Source organism: Crinia signifera, chromosome 1, assembly GCF_055691185.1.
Source record: "Crinia signifera chromosome 1, ASM5569118v1, whole genome shotgun sequence".
NCBI classification, from domain to species: domain Eukaryota; kingdom Metazoa; phylum Chordata; class Amphibia; order Anura; family Myobatrachidae; genus Crinia; species Crinia signifera.
Genome location: NC_139217.1, coordinates 416,195,036 through 416,205,379, shown reverse-complemented (window position 1 = coordinate 416,205,379; position 10,344 = coordinate 416,195,036). Strand labels below are relative to the sequence as shown.

General features: G+C 40.9%; 1 pseudogene; it reads right to left on the bottom strand.

The window, feature by feature from the left end:
• Positions 1-2,980: 2,980 nt before the first annotated feature.
• Positions 2,981-3,099, bottom strand: LOC146040892 (5S ribosomal RNA; annotated as a pseudogene).
• Between the last annotated feature and the right edge of the window lie 7,245 nt (positions 3,100-10,344).

Genomic DNA, 10,344 nt, shown 5'->3' with positions numbered 1-10,344 from the left:
AAAATCTTTGATAGATATATCTTTCCCTAAAGTAGTGCGTACACACTGAACTATTTTCCCAAAAGAGCAACAGATTTTCAGGCGGCAACAGACTTTGCTGATAATCGTTCATATAAAAGGCTATTTACATAATGGGCTGGGTTTCATTTCAAAGCATGGGAGCAGGGGGACATTTTATTCAGTGCATTTCTGTTCTTGAGGCCTGATTCAGAACTGATCACTGGTTGTTTATTCGGAGGAAAGCAATCAAGTAAACACCATGCCATCTGCCCATCTACACGGCTGCGCTTTCATGTACAGCTATGCACGTAGGTAGAGACCATTCACAAATGATTCCCCCCCTGTTCACAGGGCTGAGTAAGTCAAGACTACTTGGCAGCCAGGATTATTTGGCGCTGCGATGGCTGTAGGAAGAAGGAGGCCTTTGATGACTCTGAATAGCCAGGGAACGCCTACATTTTCTGGTGAACTCCCTGAAAATGGCAGCAGCATACCCCAAAACATGCTGCATTCATTCCTGCTATAGATGCACAGGTTGCCTGAGACACATGAACTGTTGGTAGATCTTGAGGACAGGTTTGGCCATCCCTGATCTACACATACAGTATATACTCAAAAATCACTGGTTGTCACTGTAAAGCGATGGTTAATCTCTATGTATGTAGTAAATCATTATAGGACAGCAATACCCTGGGCCTTACCTCTTTTAAATGTCCCCAGTTAATGCTGTCAATATTTAATTGTTCTAACCTTATAACTATACATGCAATATACAATTTTTACACCCCTAAAGATGTTGTAAATACAAAAATAACACTGTTTTTAAATGAACAATACAACACTTTATTATCAAAATTGTGAAGAAAATCACAAACCAGATTTGGACTGGATTCATAAAATTGTATCACAAAAAGTGGGCAAAATGCCAAGATTGCTGTAAAAAAAACCACATAAGGCACTCCAACAAGTGGGGATGTATAGCTGAACAAATGAGGCTAACGCACTTGGGGTTTGGAATAGGATACAAAGTAAGGACCAATAATTTAACAAAATATAATAACGAAAAAGGATCACAATGAACATGTAATAAATCAAGTCTATGGTCCATCCTTTTGGTCCAAATGAACAATACCCTGGATCAAAAAGCCGTGATAATGTAAGAACGAGTTTTGAGGAACTTTCTTTATTTAGAAATACGCATTTAAAAAAAAAAATCACAAATTAAAAAAAAGTCAGGATTCTACACTCATCATAGCTGAGTAAAAAACAGTGGTAAATGGTGATGGGGTGAGAGGCTGTTGTGGGACGGGCATTCGACGAACTAAATTGGGGGATTGAAGGAGGATTTGACCATGCGGAACAGGTGGGAGATGGTGGAATTGGACACAGGTAGGTATTTGATAATGAGGCTGGGAAATGGTAGATGCCGCTAAAATAGGGTACTCAGGCAACTAATTATTTTGGGCCATTATTGCAGCAGCATATACCACTTCCTTGAACTGGAGTGCTTGTTCCTGAGACATTTCGGCAGCCACATGCATTCCATAAACTGAAAATTTATCCGGGGACGTTTTAAGTATTTCCTCCATGTTCCTCAAAACTCGCTCTGACATCGAAGATGTCCAAGCCATCGCACTTGATGCAGCAACTCTTCTCCGCTTTGTTGGTACACAGGGAGTTGTCTGTTCCTGTTCACTATGTGGTACGGCTTCTGAAACACCTGCTGACTCCATTTCCAAATCCGGAGTTGGCGGAAACAAATAAAAAGAATTAAGCACATGTAATATACTTTGTTACTTGAAGAACATGGTATGTGCAAAAAATGTTTAGATACTTACTGGATCCACACTCAGGAATCTCACGATTAGCCTCTGCAAACTGCCCCAGAGGGTATGGCTCCTCCAAACTCCGGGCTTGGGTCACGGCATCTTCTTTCATGGTGAATGGGAGAAGTTCATAGTACCATAAGGATGGTTTGTGGACTTGACTTTTTCCTGCACTGGAACACTGTGAATCCTTAACTCGATTATATTCTTTTTTGAAGATGGTTCTAAAATTTAGTATCTTGCTCTTAACCCACTTTATGTCAGCGTCATTGTAGTCCTTTTTTCTATAGTCCACCAATAGTTGGAATGCATTTAACTTTTTATTTTTGTCAAAATAATCTCTGCTCTTCGTTCGCCACAGGCATTCATTTTCACGATATAAGTCTAGGAATCCAGTCCAGAAGCTTTGACCATGCGATTGTGGCATTTCTGTAATAAAAAAAAAAATATATATATATATATATAAGAACGTGAGGAGGCACTCCAACAACTTTCCCATAGTAAACATCTAACGGTACAAACTCCGGTGCCCTCCTGGCTGGACCTTGGCTGGATGCCAAATATGCAGAGGGGGGTTGGCGGCACTCGGACATAATTGCAGACCACACAGGTGTACCGACGTTTCTGTGCCAACTGGCACTTTTATCAAGGTGAAAATTGGGGATTTTTTTGTTTTTGCAGAGGTGCAAAACAAAAGACAGTAAACGCTTTGTGGGCGCACTCTTTTTGTTAAATAATATTTCGGTTTATGAGTTGTGGAATTATTTTAAAACATAGCTTTTATTACGAACTTTATTAAAAATGATCTGGCGCAATGAAAGTTCATTTAGAATTATTTTTGTTTTGGTTTTGTTGTGTGATTGTATGTTATATGATACAATATTATATTACAAATAAAACAATTTCAATCACACTTTTATGTATCATTTACTGCATATACTCATCTCAGGTATATGAAACAGAGTGGTCGTAGGCTGCAAAAATGAAAATAATCCCCAGGAATAGAGATTGTTTGGGGAAATTGGCTACCCCACGTCAAAAAAATATATATATGTATACACAATTTATGGCCTAAATTGGCTATTAGTTTTAGGAACACAGACAGTAGGCGGCTCTGAGGACACTTATCAGGTGACAGTACGCCCCCACGTGAAATAATACCACACCTGGACTTCTCCAGGGGTCACCCACCTGGGTACTGTCCAGGCCCTTCACTGCTTGGCTTCCAAGTTCGGAAGGGTGTTGGGCAGGCCAGTGAGGTATGGTGGTATAATGAATGGGGGCTTAAGTCACAGGCAGTGGCTCCAGTTAACTGTCGGTATCACCCGGTTTTGTTTAAATTACAAAAAGTAATAGGGGCTGTACACTGAGGTATAAAGGTGCAGTGATATTAAGCAAGTGTTTTAAATTGCATACAGGTGCTCCGCGCATATAGTATAGGATTTTTTTATGGGCTCAAATATCCTGCAGTTATGATGTCCCTAAAGTTATAGTTAGGTAATTAACCTGTTGCTTATAAGCGTGCAGCGACAGCTACTGTAGGTCCACAATGCAAACTGTCAGTGTTACAAGCGGCATTGATACACCCGTTCAGTTGGTTGGTGGTTCTGGATTTTGAGATGAGATATTACCTCTGTCACAGTCACTGATAAAGGTTTGGTAGTTCAGTGAGTTACAAATCCCACCTTTGCCACAAGTATTTAGCTGGTAACAATAATATGTTTAGGTTTAGAGTATCCTAAATGCACATCAGAGCTGACTGAAAACAGAGTCAGTTCGCTAAGTCTTTGGACATTACAAGTCGGGATAACAGGAGAGACACTGTAGCGCTTGCATATAACAGTGATTGATCACCTGAACAAGTGTCCCACGTTCTAAATGAAATAGCAACATATAGTATAATCACGCTGCAGATTGTAACTATTAGGGAAGAGTAGTTAGTCTGCGGAACAGAGCTCAGATGCAAACGCAGTCTGAGATTGCTCCCGTACCTGACCCGGCCAGAGCTTCGGCGGGTGCTTGATTGTCCTGCGCGTCAGTCAGCGGCTGGGTAGTTGATCGGTGGCGCCGTTAGCGCGGGTACCCGCTGTTAGATTCTGGAGTGCTTGGTCAAGTTGATGGACTTGTCCGGAGAGCCGACCTGGAGTGTTCCTTACTGCTGGTTCACAGAGTGACGTGGGGGGCGGCTGGACACGTGTTTCGCCTACGAGGCTTCGTCATGCAGCGCCATTTTGGTTGGGGGCATCTGCTCTTTATCCTATATCTCGTCCAATGTGTTGACCTGGTTCCTGATTGACATGTTGTTAATCCATTGGGAGGTGTGTGTTGATTGATTGTCCTTGATTGACTCCACGCTTCTTCCCTCGTCGCCATTTTGATCAAGGGCAAATTTGCCCTGGTTTTCTATTTTTTGTTTTTAATTATTTAGACGTCATAATAGCTGTCGTTATGTGAGGCATTGTATATATACAGTATTATCGTGCTTTCTCTAACTGGTTGTGCCACACTTATGGCCCTATGTGGGTTGGTCTGGTTAAGCTGTGGCCCAAATTCGCTATGTCCTTGGACGCCATTTTACTTGAGGGAAAGTGTGCCAGTATTTGCATCTGTCTCCACACTGACAAATATGTTGGCTGTGGTGAACTGTATCACATATAACGCTACTAGTGATACTGATATACAATCAGGTATGTTACTTCTGGGTTTATACACATTAATTGATGATTCTTTTAGTTATTTTTAGAATGATTTTTTAATTTTTTATATTGTTTATGGTATTTATTATTTTAAAATGTTTTTTGATTTTTTGGTTTTTATATACTTTTTTTGTTTTTTTTTAGGAGAATTAATAAGTTCAGATTTTGTTCTCTTACTGAACAATTTGTTGTATTGTTTTATTGTCTTACATTCAGCCATTGTTTTCTTAGTTGGTTGTTGGTTAAGACACTTAGACATGATTTTAAATACTCGGTTCTTGCATGATTAGGTGTTCAGAGCTTCTTAACCCCTTCACGACATATGACGTATATATACGTCATATGTCGGTTGCGGGGGAATCAAGCCAGCTCACGGAGTGAGCTGGCTTGAAAGAGAGCAGGTAATGGCTGTATATTACAGCCAGGTCCCTGCTCTCACGGCCACGAGCGGCGAGTTCGCCGATCGTGGCCGTTTAACCCTTTAAGCACCGCGGGCAAAGCGCCCGCAGTGCTTAAATAGCTGATCGGAGGGGGGGCGCCCCCCTCCGGCGCCGATAGGGGCCCCCCGCAGCGAGATCGGAGGGTGCCGATCGGTTGCCATGGTAGCCAGGGGTCTAATGTAGACCCCTGTGCTGGCCGTGTATGCATACCTATTACATCCTGCCTCAGGCAGGATGTAATAGGAAGTGCATAAAATCACTACGTTCAGCCATAGAGCTCTATGGCTGAACCTAGTACAGGCGATCGCGCCCCCTAGTGGTCAAGTACACTAGGGGGCCTTGTAGTAAAAGAAAAAAAAAAAAGTTTAAAAATAAAAAAAAATAAAAAAATATTAAAAGTTCAAATCACCCCCCTTTCCCCATTTCCCAAATAAAAATAAATAAAAAATAAAAAAAATAAACATATTTGGTATCGCCGCGTTCCTAAAAGTCTGATCTATTAAAATATAACATTAGTTATCCCGCACGGTTAAAGGCGTAAATGGAAAATAATCCCCAACGCCAAAACTACGTTTTTTTGGTCGCATCGCCTACCCAAAAAAAAATAGCTAAAAGAGATCAGAAAGTCGCCCATATCCCATAAGGGTATTAATTAAAAAGTACACTTCAGCCCGCAAAAAATGAGCCCTCACCCAGGTCCGTAGGTGGAAAAATAAAAAAGTTATAAGCCGCAGAACATGGCGACGCGACGCAAATTCGAAAAACCGTAACATATTCTATTTTTTTTTTTTGTCGTAAAACGTAACGAAAACTATATAAGTTTGGTATCACCGGAATCGTAACGACCCATAGAATAAAGATAACCCATCATTTTAAACGAACTATGAACTCCAAAAAAAACGTAACCAGCGCAAAATTGTGGAATTGCGGTTTTTTTTCTTTTTACCCCACATTGAATTATTTCCTGATTCCCCAGAATATTATACGGTATAGTAAATGGTACCATTAAAAAGTACAACTTGTCCCGCAAAAAAAAAGCCCTCATGTGTCTATATAGCCGGAAAATTAAAAAAGTTACGCTTATTTGAACGCAAGGAGGAAAAAAAAAAAATTACCTTAAAAGGCAATGTCGTGAAGGGGTTAATTGAGATCTTCTACGCTTTTGGTAGCTTTAGAGAGTTGTGCATTCAATGACTTTTTTGCCAAGCCGGGTAGTTCCTTGATTTAGACACTTCTTTGATTCCTGCAGGGTACTTCTAACATGGTTTACAGAGCCCAGTATATGTGTGAAAAAACTTTTTGTGCCGGGATGTATTAGCACATTGCTTGCTTCTGCTGCTGGGGGACTGGATGAAAATAGTTGGCTGGTAATGCCTGTGTCCCACATTAGGTGATGTGGTTTTGTGATCCAAATATTAAAGTATAAATTGTGCCAAATCTCTGTGGCTATGTGATTAAGTGGTAATAAAATTGCTGGATAGTGAGTAGTTGTCCTCGTTGTGAATTAAATAGATGGGTACCGTGAATATGGCAGTGGTTATAATTAATGATACAGTTAGTGGCTTGGTGAGGTTTATAATTGGTATTGGTGAGTAATATTCGTGCAAAGTGATGGTGACAGGTGATAAAAAGAAAAAAACAAAAAATTGGTGCTTTATAGTGATGAACAAATAGTGAAAGATGGTTATATAGGGATCCTTGTGCTGGATGGATACTTGGCTTGTGATGAGATAATTTCAATGTGTCCAGGGTATATTGGGCTCTGGACCCTGGTTAGCTGGAGAGATTCCCATTATCCTAAATGTGCTGGATTATAATGGTTGATGGACGGGTAGATTTTGATCTATATGATGTATTAGGGTTCAGTTTATTTCAGAAATGCACCATATTTGATGTCCTCATTCAAGCCTCTTGGGGTTAGCGATCCTAAACGGAAAATCCATTTGCTCTCTCTTTGGAGCAGAGTCTGATTCAGATCTCCGCCCCTTTGGCCTAAATGTATTTGTTCTAATCCCCGAATTGAGAAACCTTTGGGTTTTCCTTGATGAACTTGCTTGAAATGCCTTGCCACGGTAGTTAATTGTTTCATCTTGGCTGCGTCAGTAAATGCGTTTCGGATATTTCCCAGGTGTTCTAAAGCTCGTTGTTTAAGCATGCGGGAGGTCATGCCAACATAGTGCAAGTTGCACTCACAAGTGATACAGTAGATCAGGTTTTTGCTCTTGCAATTGAAATATTCTTTGATTGGTATAGTCTGACCATATTTATCTTGTATCTGTTTTGATTTGTTGATATATTGGCAAATTTTGCAACCTCCACATGGGAAACTGCCGTTTGGAAGATGGGTTTTGGATTTATCTTGAATGAGGTGACTCCGTACTAGTTGATCTTTGAAATTTGGGGCCCTTCTCCAGCTCATATCCACTCGGGGTTTGAGTTTGGTGGCTAGGTCTTCGTCACTGAGTATGATGGGCCAATGTTTCTGAATTATATTTTTGATTTGTCGCCGTTCCGAGCAGAAATTGCCCACAAATCTGATTGTATTATCTGTCTGTTTCGAGGACATAGGTTTGTTGTGAAATAGGATTTGTGATTGACTAGTAGTTTGTACCATTCTTTGAGCTTTTTTGATGGACCTGTTCGAATAGCCCCTTTCTTTTAGTCTTACGGCCAGTTCTTTGCTCTTGGAAATAAAGACATCATCGCTTGAGCAGTTGCGTCGTAGCCTCAGATATTCGTCCTTCGGTATGTTGGTTATTGTGGGAGGAAAGTGTGCACTGGATTGGTGGAGTAACTTATTGTTAATTCCTCTGTATATCCTCAGATCTAGAAATGAGATACTGTTGTGACTGTATTCGTATGTCAATTTGAGGTTTAGAGAATTGTTGTTCAGGCTTCCAATGAATTGGTGGAGTAGTTGTTCCGAACCTTTCCAGATTACACAGATGTCATCTATGTATCTCATCCATACAGTGACATTTTCTTTGTAAATATGGTTGTTCTCATTAAACACGTGTTCCCGTTCCCACCACCCAAGGAAGAGGTTGGCGTACGTGGGGGCACACGCTGCCCCCATCGCCGTGCCTCTTCCTTGGATGTAGTACCGATGATTGAAGATTAAATAATTTTTCCGGAGGACGAATTCGAGAAGCTCCAGGAGGAAGGTTTGGAAGTCCCCTGTTTCTCCCATTTCCAAGAAGTACTGGACGGCTTTGGTCCCTAGATCATGTTTTATGCTGGTATAGAGTGCTTCCACATCCATACTTACCAGGATCTCATTATCCTCCAGGTATGCATCATGCAGCTTTTTCAGAACATCCGCTGTGTCCTGGGTGTATGAGGGTAGCGAAGTTACATGCTGCCTCAGGTGTGTGTCCAAAAATACGCAAGCTTTTTCAATTAATGATCCATTCCCGGACACTATCGGTCGTCCGGGTGGTTCATGGATGTTCTTATGAACCTTAGGTAGCATATAAAACGTGGCCACCCTTGGGTGTGGTGTCTGAAGAAATTGATGCTCTGTTTTCGTGATGATGTTGTTATTTTTTGCATGGTCTATGATCCGGTCGTATTTAGTTTTGAAATCTGAGGTGGGGTTGAAGATGGTCTTGGTATAGCATGTCTTATCATCCAACTGCTTGTTGGCCTCCTTAAGATATAATTGTAGGGGCCATATAATGATATTCCCAACTTTATCTGAAGGTTTCAATACCACATCAGTCCAGTCTTTAATCTCTTGTATTGCTTTCCGTTGCTCTTTGGTGATGTTACCAGCAAATCTGTGTTGTTTTTTACCGATGTGTAGTTCATCTAAGTCCTGTGAGACCAGCTTTGTGAACACTTGTACTTCTGGACAGATATTAAAAGGAGGGAAGAAAGTTGACCTTTTCTTGCATACTGGTCTTATTTGGGATCCCGTCTGTTCTTCCTCATTCTCTAATTCTTCCAAGATGGAGAGGGCTTCTAGTTCCTGACTGTTCCATATTGGGTTGGGAGAACTGGGTTGTTCCTTTTTCGCATGGAATTTAGCCAATAACAGTTTACGGCTAAACAGTTGTAGGTTAGTCTCCCATTGGAAGCGATCAAATGTAGATGTGGGGCAGAATGTAAGTCCTTTTTGTAGTACATCCTTTTGGACTTCCGATAGGATGTGTGATGACAGATTTATTATCTGTAGCCTTGATACCCCTGATCCCTCGTTTGTCTGACCCGTTGTGGATATCGGTTCGGTATTTGCTGCTCCCATCTTGGTCTGTCTCTTCTTCCTCTTGGTGCGGCTCCTTCTGGTCTTTCTTTTGATTTTTGTTTTGGGCCTCTGTTCCCACGACCATAGGCCAAAAAAGGTTCCGCACTGTGATGGCTTGAGGTGGATGCTAGGAGTTGTTGGTTTGCAGTTCTGCTATTGGCTGCGTCTTCCGAATGTGAATTGTCGTCGCTATAATCATCCACACTGGACAGCTCTGTGTCTGATGTGGAGGGTGGGTATCTGGGGTTGTCCCTCCGATAGGTCTTTCTGGCCCAGTTGAATATTCGTCCAGTCTGAAAATCGATTTGGTCCCTATGAAATTTTGATTTCTTTCACTTAATGATGCTTTTCTCGTATTCTTTTAAATCTTTTTTTGTTCTTCTCAAAGTTCTGCTGGAAGGCTGATGTCTGCTCCCAAGGTTCTAATTTTTTGCCTAGTAGCTCTACTTCTTTAGAAATAGTTTCTAGGGTCAGGAGGTTATGTTGAATCAAAATACCCATTAATTCTTGAGAGCATTTTAACAGGCTGGTTTCCCAGTCCTTCTTCAAATTTTCTGTACAGAGCTCGAAAGCTGGGAAAGTTCTGGGACGAAGGCCCCGTGGGGTAATTTTCAGTCTACAGTAGTTCTCCAAACTGGTTAGATCCCAGTTTGTCCTAATCTGCCGTTGAAGAGTGTATTTCAGTTTGCTTAAGTCATCTGTCCAGTTGGAATCTGGTATTGTCTCATTCAAAGTGGTGGGAAATATATTATCCAAGTTATCCGTTCTCCGCTTCTGCTGTAATTCGTTTTTGAGACTGAAGTTAGACATGAGTTAATGTTTGCCAGTTTGTAATATAACATTGTATCATATAACATACAATCACACAACAAAACCAAAACAAAAATAATTCTAAATTAACTTTCATTGCGCCAGATCATTTTTAATAAAGTTCGTAATAAAAGCTATGTTTTAAAATAATTCCACAACTCATAAACCGAAATATTATTTAACAAAAAGAGTGCGCCCACAAAGCGTTTACTGTCTTTTGTTTTGCACCTCTGCAAAAAACAAAAAAATCCCCAATTTTCAGTTTAGTTACTGAACGCTGGGCGCACCACCAGCACCACGAGCACTAGTCAGAAGTGGTTTTTCAT